Genomic DNA, 14919 nt, shown 5'->3' on the forward strand with positions numbered 1-14919 from the left:
GCAGACCCTGCAATTTTCCCTTTTAGAACCCTGCAGGTGCAGCAACTGATTAATAATTATGAAACCACTCCCACCACTCCCATTAGATTTACTTACCACATGGACACAAACACACAGGCATTTCTTCAGAATAACAAAAGGTAGGAATCTGCAACAAAGTTTGTTAAAATCCTTGCAATGTACTTAGATCACCCAGAGGGGAATATTTTCTTCTCAACAAAAGTGGAGTTACTCTTTAACAATCTGTTAAAAAGTTAGAAGCTGATTGGCTACCATGCACAGCTGCACCAGATTTTGCACTCATCGGTTTTAGTGAATTAACCCCTATGTATTTCTCTTTTTGTTCATCTGTCTATCCCTCAATCAGTGCCGGATTTAGACCGGGGGGGGCCTGGGACACTTCAAGTTCATGGGCTCCTCAACATAAAAATTAAAGGGGTTGTAAACCCTCATGTTTTTTCACCTTAATGCATCCTTAATGCCCCCAGTTTTACTCACCTGAGCCCGTTTGTTCCCCCTGCCGGAGACGCACTCTACCTCTCTGGCCAGGGGTTCATGGCTCTTGATTGGATAGATTGATAGCAGCACAGCCATTGGCTGTCAATCAAATCCAATGATGCGAGCATCGGGGGTCGGGGGCGGAGGCTGGCATTCTGTGTCTATGGATGCAAATGCTGGATTTTGGAGTGCGCCCGCACAGTAACCCCCAGGGGGTTTACCGATGCGGGGAGGAGCCGCCAGCGCCGTTGGGGAACCCCAGAGGAGGCGGATTGGGGCCACTCAAAAATTAACAAACCCTTTAATTTATATGACAAATAAAAAAAAGTGAACTGAAATGAATAATAAACTGCATTGGTTCTAAAAAAAATAAAATACATAAGGTTCCAAAGAGGACACTTGTCTGATTTTTCTCTCTCAGTTTTATTGACTGTAAGGATACATATTACACAGGTAATTGGAACTGGCAAGTCATACATCACAGTTATGGATCACACTACAATATTTACAAAACGTTTTTCTTCCTGCGTTTCTGAGTCTTTAACTCATCAAACTGTATCATCTTGAGAATGCTGCTCTCTACTGCCAGTAGGCACAGAGCACTTATGCAGCGTACACACGGTCGGAATTTCCGACAAAAAATGTTCAATGTGAGCTTGTTGTCGGAAATTTCGACTGTGTGTAGGCTCCATCGGACATTTTCTGTCTGAATTTCCGGAGCTGGATCTCAAATTTTCCGACAACAATATCCGTTGTCGTAAATTCTGAGCGTGTGTAGACAATTCCGACGCACAAAATTCCATGCATGCTCGGAATCAAGCTGAAAAGTCGCACTGGCCATTGAACTTTTTTCTCGGCTCGTCGTACATCTTGTACGTCACCGCGTTCTTGACGTTCGGAATTTCCGACAACTTTGTGTGACCGTGTATATGCAAGACAAGTTTAAGCCAACATCCGTCTGAAAAAATCCAGGATTTTGTTGTCGGAATGTCCGATCATGTGTATGCGGCATTAGTCTTTCATGGGTCATCATGGTCCTCAGATAATTCTTTTCAGTGCCAATTTGCTGAATGACCTTTCTCCCATACAACTAGTGACCATCATGCTCAAATATATTCTAATGCTGCGTACACACGATCGGACTTTATGGCATACTTGGTCCAGCGTACTGGATTTCGTCGAACAATTCGATCGTGTGTGGGCTCCAGCGGACTTTGTTTTCTCAAAAGTTTGACGGACTTATGCCGCGTACACATGATTGGACTTTACGGCATACTTGGTCCGGCATATTGGATTTCGTCGGACAATTCGATCGTGTGTGGGCTCCAGCGGACTTTGTTTTCTCAAAAGTTTGACGGACTTAGATTTGAAACATGTTTCAAATCTGTCCGATGGACTCGAGTCCGGTCGAAAAGTCCGCTCGTCTGTATGCTAGTCCGACGGACAAAAACCGACGCTAGGGCAGCTATTGGCTACTGGCTATGAACTTCCTTGTTTTAGTCAGGTCGTACGTCATCCCGTACGAATCCATCGGACTTTGGTTGATTGTGTGTAGGCAAGTCCGTTCATTCGGAAAGTCCGTCGTAAAGTCCGTAGAAAAGTACGCTGGACAAAGTCTGCCGTAAAGTCCGATCGTGTGTACGCGGCATATGATTTGAAACATGTTTCAAATCTGTCCGACGGACTCGAGTCCGGTCGAAAAGTCTGCTCGTCTGTGTACTTGTCCGACGGACAAAAACCGAGGCTAGGACAGCTATTGGCTACTGGGCTATGAACTTCCTTGTTTTAGTCCGGTCGTACGTCATCAGGTACGAATCCGTCAAACTGTGGTTGATTGTGCGTAGGCAAGTCGGAAGTCCGTAGAAAAGTACGCCGAACAAAGTCTGCCGTAAAGTCCGATCGTGTGTACGCGGCACAAGAGTTACATTAACACCTTGAAAGGTATCAGCAAACCCTTCATTATATAATAAAACTGCCTGTTGAGATGGAGTGAGACATGACCAGTGCTTGGCAAAGGCTGAATTACAATTTCCTCAATTAACACACTACTGAGATCTCAAGGGAAAATAAGTTTCATTTTTTTTCATAAAGAAAGTCTGGGGTCTCCTCTGGCAAGGGGGCCTGGAGCAGTTTCTCCTTTTCCCCCTTATTAAAACCAGCACTGCCCTCAATCTGGGTCCATAAGTCTATGTTATTTTTTACAATCTGTTCCTACCAACTTGTGTCTCTGTAGGTGGCCAAAGACATACAAAGGTGGTTGATCGTGAGTGCATGATCTGGCCCAGGGCAGACAAACCATCTGTGAGGACTATTAAAATTCACAAGGGCCCTTTGGGACATGGAGGTCCATCCTTAAACCCTTACCGGAGCCTGATCTCAGTCCAGCGCTGTTCCCATCTTCAACAGCTCTTCTCAAAAGGAGACTCAGCAGCAGCAGCCATGTTGCATCTTAAACAACTCAACGGAACAAACACTCAACTCCTTAAACAAGGCATTACTACAAACTGCGGACTCAGTGGCTCCAAAACGTAGAACACACACCCACAAAACAACCTCTGGATGGTGTAATGGCACTCTTACTTTATTAAAGCAGGAACGCAGATGAGCTGAAAGAGCCTGGAGAAGAAAACCCACAAAGGAAAACCACACAAACTACAAAGCACTCACGGAGAAATATCACAAAGCAATCTTTAAAGCAAAAAAGGAACATTTCTCAAACACCATCTCATCAGCCTTAAACCGCCCTCGGGAACTCTTCAGAATAGTCACCAAGACAATGAACCCTACCTGTCTAGACCCCCCAGGAAACGAAACCCAAGAATTCTGCAATGAATTATCGGATTTTTTTATCGATAAAATGGACAACATCTGGAAAACAATCCAACAGAAAAAAACAACCAATCTCATTCAACTAAAGCAAAAAGAAAAAATCAATACGATCATCACACAAGCACCGAAATTCTCTCTGATCCCAATCACCACTGACACCACCAAAAACATCATCAGAAGCCTCAGAGACAGCACATCACCAAACGACATCATTCCCACAAAACTCCTGAAAGAATGTTCCGACATCTTGGCTCCCACTATAACACACCTCATCAACCAGTCGTTCAAAGAAAGGACTGTTCCAACCGCCCTCAAACATGGCATCGTCAAACCCCTCCTAAAGAAACCCAACCTCGACCCTAAGGACCCTAACTATCGCAGACCGATAACAAGCCGCAACACCATCTCCAAGATTATGGAGAAAGCAGTAGTACAACAGCTTCAACACCACCTGGACACGCACAAACTTCTAGACACTCTGCAATCAATCTTCCGCCCAGGCCATGGCACAGAAACGGCACTTCTCAAAATATGGGACGACGCCCTCGAAGCAGCTGATAATGGAGAATCATGTCTCCTGGTACTGTTGGACCTCAGTGCAGCATTCGATACAGTGGACCACAATACTCTACTCATCCGCCTCACAGAAGTAGCAGGAGTCACTGATCCAGATCTACAATGGTTCGCATCCTTCTTAGGAAATCGCTCTCAGACAGTGAAACTAGGAGCTTTCACCTCTGAAACCCGGGCAATCTCTTGCGGAGTCCCTCAAAGTTCACCATTGTCACCAGTGCTCTTCAACATCTACATTCGCCCACTCCTCAAAATCATCAGAAAATCGGACCTCTGCTTCCACTCATACGCTGATGATACCCAACTCTACCTTCACATCCCTGGAGAAAAAGACCATCATCAGCAACTAGAAAAATGCCTCACTTTGATAGATGACTGGATGACCACTAGCTCTCTTAAACTCAACGGATCAAAAACAGAGCTTCTTCTCCTACACGCAAATCAAAATTCCAAAACTAAGACCCCATGGACACCACCCACCATCTTGGGACAGACCATCTCTCCAAGCACCAAAGCCAAGAGTCTCGGAGTCATTTTGGACTCAGAAATGTCAATGGATGCACAAATAGGATCAGTAGTCAGCCAATTTCACCATCTCCTCCGCCTGCTACATAGACTCATCCCCTTCGTCCCAGAAGAGGACAAAGCACCAGTAGTTGGAACAATCATCAATTCCAGACTTGACTACGCAAACTCCCTCTACATAGGACTACCCCAATATCAGCTTACGCGCTTGCAACTCATCCAAAACACGGCGGCAAGACTGTTAACAGGAAAAAAACCCTGGGAATCCATCTCCCCTTCCCTGAGGAACCTACATTGGCTATCCGTAAAGAACCGAATCAAATTCAAGACCCTCTGCCTCACCCACAAATCTATACAAGGAAACGCCCCTCAATACCTATGCGAGAAAATAAAGCACTATACACCCAATCGCATTCTTCGATCTTCAAACCAAAACCTCCTCCTTATTCCAAAAACCCGCTACAAAACAAAAGGAGAAAGAAGATTCGCAGTCCAAGGACCACGGCTATGGAACGCTCTACCTACTCACATCCGCATGGAAGAAAACCATCAGGCCTTTAGGAAGAAAATCAAGACATACCTCTTCTAAGGAGCTGGACAACACAGGAGAGATCAAGCGCCTCTAGGCGAATCAGTTTGCACGTGCAGCGCTATACAAATTATTCATTCATTCATTCATGTTAGTCAAATTCTGTGAGGAGGGAGCAGGGCCAAGCTGGGTTGTGTGTGTCTATGAGCGCACACAGCCCAGCTTGAGATTGAGCTGGCACGAGTGTCCCCATAGCAAGCGGCTTGCTATGGGAGCACTTAGAGAAGAGGAGAAACCAAGATTGCCAATGGGGGACCTCAGAGGAGAAGGTTTGAGGCTGCTTTAAATTAGTCAAAAAACAATGTCTTTTCACTAAAGAGACAAGTTAACCTCCCTGGCGATATGAATATGACCAGATATTTGATGCTGAAAGCGGTACATTGTTTTGCATGGAAATTTGGTGTTTTATATTGTGGGCCTGTAATCCTTAGGAATAACTCACTTAAATCTGTCCAAACAAGAGTCTATGATAAAGTTTGAAACATGAAATCATAAATTATAATATAATAAATAACTATAAATAATTATAACAAATAATAATATAATAATAATAAAATGTATTCAATAATGTAATCAAATCAGAAACACTGAAGTTGTTGCAGAAATGTCGCTGTCGTTACTTTCAGTGTCTGATGACGAATTTCCCCACAAATCACTATCGTTCAATTCTGCAAGTGATTCTAATTCACTATCGCTGTTTTCTAGTTGGTCTAAAACCACTTTTGATGTAAAGGGACACTTTTTGGTTGCTATGGACAAGTTTACAGGCAGAAAGAACAGTATATATAATATAAAACTGCAGGCAGGGCACTGGACAAAGCATTAGGGACAAAGGGGAAGTGAAATGATTTGATACAGCAATGTAATCTCTAAATTTACAGTGCACTGTATGTGTTATGTGTCTTTCACTTTTTGAATTTGGCGCCGGGCTCCATCCCCATGCGTTGCGATGCTCGCAGGGAACAGAGCCCGGCACTGTGATAGATCGAGCGGGGGACACAGCTCGCACACACATTGCAGGAGACATTGCAGGATCGTGGGGACAAGGTATGTAACTTTGCCTGGATCCTGCGATGCAATCCTGAGTGTGGCTCGGGGTACCACTTTTGGAAATTGAAATTCACCCTGAGCCGCACTCAGGATTACAGCTAGGGAGGTTAAAAGCAGAGTTTGTAGGCACATGACTAAAAACAACCAACATAAATAGTGCTGTTCATATTGCTTTGTTATTATAAATCTCTGCCATAATTCCCCATACATAATAGTTAACAGACCCCACTGACGTCAATTCATGATGAAACGTGTAGGGAGGAGCTTATGACCAGACGTGGAAAGAGTGTGTGCCGGGACGTGGCAGCCATCTTGTTGGTGGTACATGCTGTGGGATTAGTCAGCAAACAAATAATGTTTAACCGGGACATGTGAGTTTATGTCCACCCTTTTTTTTTTTTTTTTAACCAAAGAACATGTTTATTATTGTTAAAGATGTCATACAAGTAAATGACATATCATACAATGATCTGAGGAAGTAACTGACATTGTTTGTATACAGGTATACATGACTTACAATATGGCTATATACTGGATTACAGTTTTCCCTCTGAATTATCTGTTTGCATTAATGTGTGTGAGCAAACTAGATATTTCCACTGGTTTGGTACTTTGGACATATATGCCGTGAACTGGCTCCGTTTCTCTCCCCAGTTATGCAGCTATCATTAGCCAATCATTCAGAACAAGTATTAGTGTTGTCTAGCCATCTGCCCCATATCTTGTGGTACTTTGTTGGGCACCCCCTGTGTCTGTATAGCACCTTTTTATAAGGCAACAACGCATTTACTTCCCCCAGCCAAGCCTGGATAGTAGGAGAGGTGGTCCTCATCCAATGTTTGGCGACTAACTTTCTAGCGCTAAATAGAGTTTCACTGAGAAATGTAGCCATAGGCCTGTCTATGCTGGTGTCTGGGAGTAAGCCCAGTAGGCATGGTTTTGGGTCTAGTTGTATTGGCGATCCCATATGATTATGGAGGAACTTTATAACTTGTGCCCAGTAATCTTGTATCACTGGGCATGACCATATTAGTTGAAAGAAGGAGCATGGGCTGCCTGAGCATCTTGGACAGTTTGGGTTCTGGTTTGGAGAAAATTTGGCTATTCTGGCAGGCGTAAGATAAGATTTATGTATTATGTACAACTGGGAATATTTCTTCCCAGTCAGAGTCATCTATCGGGCCTACGTCTGCCTCCCATCTGACCCTCGCTGTGTCTACAATTCTAGCTACTGATCTATTGCGTAATGTGATGTAAAGGGTGGATATGAGTTTTTCTGGGTTTAATCCCGTAATTACGTCTACCAATGGGAGCATTTGTGGGTTAGGAAAGCCATTCACAAATTGGGTTTGGAGTGCGTGCCTCAGCTGCATATAGCTAAATTGCATATGGGAGGGGAGGTTGAATTCCTCGCAGAGTGTTTGGAAGTTTCTTACTCCAAAAAAAAAGGGATGATTTGAAACAGGAACACTATCCCTGTGGCAGCCCATCTAGTGGACCCGGGTAGGGATACCAATTACCCCAGCAGAGGGTTGTGCCACAGGGGTGTGTGTGAATGAAAGAATTCGGCTCCAGAGTTTGATCGCCCGCTCCCATATATATCTGTGTTGAAACAACAGTAAGTTTTGTCCTTCTCTTTTCTACCTTCTACTTCCACCCCTAAATAGGACTTGTAATGGGGAGTACATGTCATTATTTGAATATATAAGAACCAGTGCGCAAAAACCCAATGTACACAGAGAGTTACCAAACTGACGGTAAAATACCAGATAGAAAGCTGCCAACATAGATAGGTAAACTCAATTCCCCAAGATAGATAATGGATAAAGATATGTGGCGCTACTCCATCAATCAGTGATAAATAAATAATCCAAAATCACAACTAGAATAAACTATGCTGTCGGATGAAGTACACACAATGGGCTCCACCTTGTATATAGTTATAGGCCTAGAGATGAATATCGCCGTACATAAGTACATCAAAGAAAAAATATATGCAATAAACCCAATAAATGGTGAATACCAGTAATCAAAATGCTTAGAATCAAATGTGTGATTAAAGTGCTCACATGAGTTGAAAAAAAATAATAATATCAACCACCTCTCATCAGGTGGCAAAAATAAACCTGTGAATATAGTGAACTGGCTTCCCAGGCTGAAAAACACACTAGAACTCCATAAACAAACAGTGTCCAATGTATCGCAGGCACCAGCTGAAGATCAAATCATTTCTAGTACTGATGTCAAAAATACGTAAAACTTCAGCGTGAGCTAAAAAGTGGATGTATTAGACCAACATACAGTGCAAAGAGTCAACAAAAAATCCTATATGATCGACTATCTAAAAAATATTTTTCACAATAATGCAATCATATCATATTAATCTAGTGCATAATAAGTGATAAAAACTGTAATACAATAAATCATAATTATAAATATTAAAATTAATTTAAATTGATGAAAAATCAAAATATGATAGGACAGATAATCCCACAAGCGAGACACTGTCCCAAACAGTGACAATAGTGCAATTAGTCCATACAGAAAGTGCAGTAGTGATAAGTGACTTCCACACAAAACAGTCTTTGAATATGGTGCAATTTGTGCAGTGACTGGTGCTTTTCTTCTATGCACGTTCTAGTGCATCTCCCAATTGTTTCCCCTAGCCTCTCACCTCCAACAGCGGCCCCCAATGGGCCAAGTAAAGCGGGTAGATAATCTAGGAGAGGATGTGATTCCTTCAGTGTTTCTTTAATGTCAGATGAGTCCGTCTCTCTGCAACTCCTCCCGCAGTTCCCAGCACTCCCAGCAATCCCAGCAGTTTGTTTAAAAACAAAGGAGAGGTCTCATGGTGCAGTATTAAATACACGTTTATTGAAAAACATAGCAACTTACATTTAAAATAGCAGCAATCAGTGGATGTCAAAAAGCTTCCGGGTTCGGCCGTCCCCGAGAAGCGTCGGCACCTGACTCCTCCTACCCTGACGCGTTGCGTCACACCACGTGACTTTATCAAAGGGAACCCTTTGATAAAGTCACGTGGTGTGACGCAACGCGTCAGGGTAGGAGGAGTCAGGTGCCGACGCTTCTCGGGGACGGCCGAACCCGGAAGCTTTTTGACATCCACTGATTGCTGCTATTTTAAATGTAAGTTGCTATGTTTTTCAATAAACGTGTATTTAATACTGCACCATGAGACCTCTCCTTTGTTTTTAAACAAACTGCTGGGATTGCTGGGAGTGCTGGGAACTGCGGGAGGAGTTGCAGAGAGACGGACTCATCTGACATTAAAGAAACACTGAAGGAATCACATCCTCTCCTAGATTATCTACCCGCTTTACTTGGCCCATTGGGGGCCGCTGTTGGAGGTGAGAGGCTAGGGGAAACAATTGGGAGATGCACTAGAACGTGCATAGAAGAAAAGCACCAGTCACTGCACAAATTGCACCATATTCAAAGACTGTTTTGTGTGGAAGTCACTTATCACTACTGCACTTTCTGTATGGACTAATTGCACTATTGTCACTGTTTGGGACAGTGTCTCGCTTGTGGGATTATCTGTCCTATCATATTTTGATTTTTCATCAATTTAAATTAATTTTAATATTTATAATTATGATTTATTGTATTACAGTTTTTATCACTTATTATGCACTAGATTAATATGATATGATTGCATTATTGTGAAAAATATTTTTTAGATAGTCGATCATATAGGATTTTTTGTTGACTCTTTGCACTGTATGTTGGTCTAATACATCCACTTTTTAGCTCACGCTGAAGTTTTACGTATTTTTGACATCAGTACTAGAAATGATTTGATCTTCAGCTGGTGCCTGCGATACATTGGACACTGTTTGTTTATGGAGTTCTAGTGTGTTTTTCAGCCTGGGAAGCCAGTTCACTATATTCACAGGTTTATTTTTGCCACCTGATGAGAGGTGGTTGATATTATTATTTTTTTCAACTCATGTGAGCACTTTAATCACACATTTGATTCTAAGCATTTTGATTACTGGTATTCACCATTTATTGGGTTTATTGCATATATTTTTTCTTTGATGTACTTATGTACGGCGATATTCATCTCTAGGCCTATAACTATATACAAGGTGGAGCCCATTGTGTGTACTTCATCCGACAGCATAGTTTATTCTAGTTGTGATTTTGGATTATTTATTTATCACTGATTGATGGAGTAGCGCCACATATCTTTATCCATGTCATTATTTGGTTTCTCACATACTAAAGTTTGGTATCTAGCTTCATCTGTCTTATGGATATAGTAAAAGTGTGAGAGCTGTGTAGCTATGTAGTATGTGTACAAGTCTGGTATAGCCGCTCCTCCCGACGAGGTGGGGTTTTTGATCGTGTTCCAGGCTAGTTTATGTCTATTGGATCCCCATATAAAAGAGTTGATGATTTTGTCCAATGTTTTAAAGATTTTTAGGGGAATGAGTATAGGGGAGTTCCAAAACATATATAGAAACTTTGGCAGGAGTATCATTTTAAATAGGTTAATTCTCCCCATTACTCCCAAGGGAAGCCTTGCCCAAGACTGTATGCGAGATTTTAAGTAGGGGAAAAGTGGTTCAATGTTGTTGGTAATAAATTCAAGGGGGTCTCTTGTAATTTTCACACCTAGATATTTAATAGAGGCGACTCTTTGTAGAGGGAGTGAAGCCGCTCTGGAGGATGGGGACGACAAGTTGAGAGGAAGAATTTGTGATTTGGACCAATTCATGCTCAATACCGAGTGTTTCCCAAATTCCTCGATGGTCATAAGGACTGTATGGAGAGACGGACCGGTGTCCTCTAGATATAGGAGCATATCGTCTGCGTATAGGCTCAGCTTTTCTGTCAGGGGTCCCATGCTTAGCCCTCGTATGTTCGAGTTCAGCCTAAGGGAAATAGCAAGGGGCTCTACTGCTAGGGCAGATAAGAGGGGGGACAACGGACATCCCTGGTGGGTTCCCCGTCCCAGAGGAAAAGAGTCAGACGTCCAACCGTTCACTACCACTCTAGCTGATGGGGAGTAATAGAGTAATTTCACCCATTTTATGAAGTTGGGTCCGAACCCAAATCCCCACTGCACCGAATCGAACGCTTTTGCGGCGTCTAGCGCCGCCACCGCCCTGTCTCCCGTAGACTCATGGTCCGCCTGGGTGTTCATATATAAGCGCCGCAGGACCATGGCTGTGTTCTTGCCAGGCATGTACCCCGTCTGAACAGGGTGGATTAGGGAAAGAATGCTGTGATTAAGGCGCATAGCCAGTATTTTAGCGAGTATTTTTATGTCCGCCTGGAGGAGCCTGGAGGAGCGAAATTGGACGATAGGATTCCGGCTGGTGAGGGTCTTTGCCTGTTTTAGGAATAACTATAATTACTGCTTGGCGAAGGGATTCAGGAAGGGACCCGGATTCAAAAATGTGATTGTAGAGTGTCAATAATTCAGGGATCAGTATTTCCGAATAGGCTGCATAGAAGTCCAGTGGTATACCATCCCCGCCAGGTGCTTTGGCAGGCGCTAGGGATGCTATAGCCAGTGCTACCTCGTCTGTCGTGAGGGGGGCCTCTAAGTCGTTTAGCTGAGATTCTGAAAGTTGGGGAAAGGGGATGTCTTGGAGAAAGGCCTGGGTTTCCTGTTCAGTGACCCTCACCTTAGAGGAGTATAGATCAGCATAGTATTTTTGGAATGTTTTTGCGACCAATGGAGGGTCTGAGCGTGTGTCATTATTGGGGCCCGAGAGTGTAACCACTACTGGAGGGCTCGTGTCTTGTTGGGCCAGATATGCTAGTAATTTACCCGCGTGATCCCCCTGCTCAAACACCCGCTGTCGCACGAAGAAAAGTTTCTGTTTGGCTTTTTCAAACTGTAACTGGTCTACCAGACGGGTTTGAAGTTTGAGTGCAGATGCTTTGTCCTGTGTGGGATCATTCTGGAATTCCCTAGTTATCAAGTCCAGTTTGTCTGAGGCCTGCCGCAGGATTGCTTTGGAAGAAACTTTAATTCTATTTATTCGGGAGGATAAGATAGTCCGTACGTGGAGTTTAAATGCCTCCCATATCGTACCTGCCGGAGCTGTGCCCCTATTAGTGTTAAAGTAGAATTGCCACTCCCTACAGATGTCGTCTTGGTCTTTTAGTGTTGATAGCCAAAAGGGATGCAGATGCCAGGTGCGGGGTCCTATGCTTGGGGCCAGCTGTAATGTGGCCCAGCATGGGGAATGGTCAGAGAGAGATCTAGTGTGATATCTTGAGTCAGACAGTAGGGGAGTTAGTATGTCCGATATTAAGATGAGATCAATTCGGGACATAGTGGAGTGCGTCGCTGAAAAGCAGGAGTATGCCAGTGTATCTGGGTGTTTGCATCTCCAGGTATCAGTGAGTGAGAATTCTGATAATGTGCGTCCAAATCTGGTAGTGTCGGGGTGGTGAGTGTTCTGACCCAACTGTAGTCTGTCCATTTGAGGGTTTAGAACCATATTGAAGTCCCCCAACCAAATACCCGGGACATTTGGGTGTTGTGCCATGTTTAACAGTCCCTCAGTAATTAGGGTAGATTTGTATGGAGGGGGGATATAATATGCCATAATCAAATATTGCAATCCGTTTAATGTGCAATGCAGAAAAATGTATCTACCCTGAAGGTCGGTGCGTACAGAAATAATTGCAAATGGGGTAGTTTTAGTTATTAGAACCGAGATCCCCCGGGAATGTGGAGTGTGGGTGGCATGGAATGCCCAACCTATCCAGGGGCGCTTCAATGCAAGTTGAAGTTGACCTGTAACATGTGTCTCTACTAGGACTGTGACATCCGCTCTATATGATTTAAGACTATTGAAAATTGCTGTACGCTTAAGTTTATCTCGGATCCCCCGGATATTCCAGGTAAGGAATTTTATGTTAGTCATACTGATTTAGCGACTGGTAATGTAAGGGTAAGTATAGATTGTTTCACAGGGGTACATGCCACCACACTCCACATTGAAGCAGAGACAATTCCGACTCGTCTTCCCCCAAGACAGGAATCATGTATTTCCACATTAAACCTTAGTATGTCATTAGACATGTTCTTTAACTTAACTTGAACATTTCCCCTTACCCCTCTCCCTGCTCTCAGTCTCCCGAACCTGACTGGGGCATACATCCCAAAACTTATGCTACTACAACAAATTAACAACATTTACCGATCAAGGAGTAGTGCACAGAAAACATTATGCCGCTGGCGGTAGCCTATTTGGCAGTGCCGGTGGCGGTTCAACAAGCTCCCTTTGGGTGTGAACAAGTTCTGGAAATGATTCCAGCAATGGGGTACGTTTGACCTCTGTGATTTACTAACGTAAGCAAATCGCATAAACCTGAGCCTGCGCTCCGCTGTGGTAACAGGCCATAATACATGGGCACCAACAAAATCAGTGGTGTTAGTGTGACCGTAGGAGAATGTGGCTTCCTCTTCATACGTAAGTAAGGGGGAGGAAGAATGGCTCCCTATTCAAGATTATGTGTATCCTCCAAAAAAAAAAAAAGGAAAGAAGAAAAAAATAAATAAATAAAAAAAAAACATGACCGCCTTAGGAACTGCCCTCGGATATTTTATGCAATCCATATGTTAAAGTTTCATAACACGTTGTGAGTTGAGAGAGCAGGGTGGTGTTTTTCAAGTCACGGCATAGACAGGCTTAGGGGCCGTATATTATTTGGGGGCAGGAGCCTTAGTCATATACTACCATGGTTTCCAGTTATCCATGTACAGTTATTGTATGTACGGGCTGCATGCAGTGATAAGCAATCATCGTGGCGGTCACAAGTAGGGTAGTGTCTAGGAAATTAGAAATAGGCATTTACGTTGTTAGCAAGCTGGGGAACCTTTCAGGCCGGACGATTTCTTGCAGCATCACGTTGATCTATCCATTCCGATGCCAGGTTCGGGTCCTCAAAAAAATGCACCCGGTCCTCTCCAACTATACGGAGGCGAGCCGGGAACAGCATTGCATATTTGATGTGATGGGCTCTTAGGCGGCGTTTAACTTCTGTAAACCGAGCGCGCTGCCTCTGCACCTCTGCGGAGAAGTCCGGGAATGCTGAGATGAATCCGGATTGGAAGGGAATGTTGCCTTTGTCTCTGGCCATGCATAGTACCGCATCTCGGTCTTTAAAGTTTAGCAGCGTCGCTATAAAGGTGCAAGGTGGTGCTCCTTCAGGTGGACGGCGTGCCGGCATGCGGTGAGCCCTCTCCACCACAAATGTAGCAGAGAAGGCATCTCTTCCATATGTAGCTATCAGGAGCTGCTCGAGGAAGGTGGCGGGGTCTGTACCTTCTGAGCCCTCTGGTAACCCAATAAAGCGTAAATTGGACCTGCGGGACCGATTCTCGAGGTCATCATGTTTCTGTGCCAGTTGTTGCAGTTGGCGCTGTAGATCCTCATGAGAATGTTGCAAGGGGTATAGTGTGTCTTCCGCCCGCCCAATCCTGGTTTCTGCCTCGGTGACCCACTCCCTCAGCTTAGTCATATCGTGCCTTATTAGTGAAATGTCCACTTTCACCTCCTCTATTTTTGTCGTTAGAGTGGACTGGCATAAGGAGATAGCTTCAAGTACTTTCGCCGTTCCGTCTGCATCTGGCTCTGTGTGCGGGGCCGCGTGTGCTGCTGGCCCGGCACCATCTTGCTCCTCCGTGTCCCGCTCCGTCCTCCGATATCTATCCAAGGATGAGGAGACGGCAGTGCTTCTTTTCGGAGGGGACATGATGCGGCTTGTGTGCGGTGTTCGTTCCCACAGTTTAGAGGTAGTTTAGTCCGTGTTAAATGGTGCAGGATGGAGGTATAAGAATATGCCACGAGCAGAGCTCCGGT

Source organism: Aquarana catesbeiana, linkage group LG05, assembly GCF_042186555.1.
Source record: "Aquarana catesbeiana isolate 2022-GZ linkage group LG05, ASM4218655v1, whole genome shotgun sequence".
Lineage (NCBI taxonomy): Eukaryota > Metazoa > Chordata > Amphibia > Anura > Ranidae > Aquarana > Aquarana catesbeiana.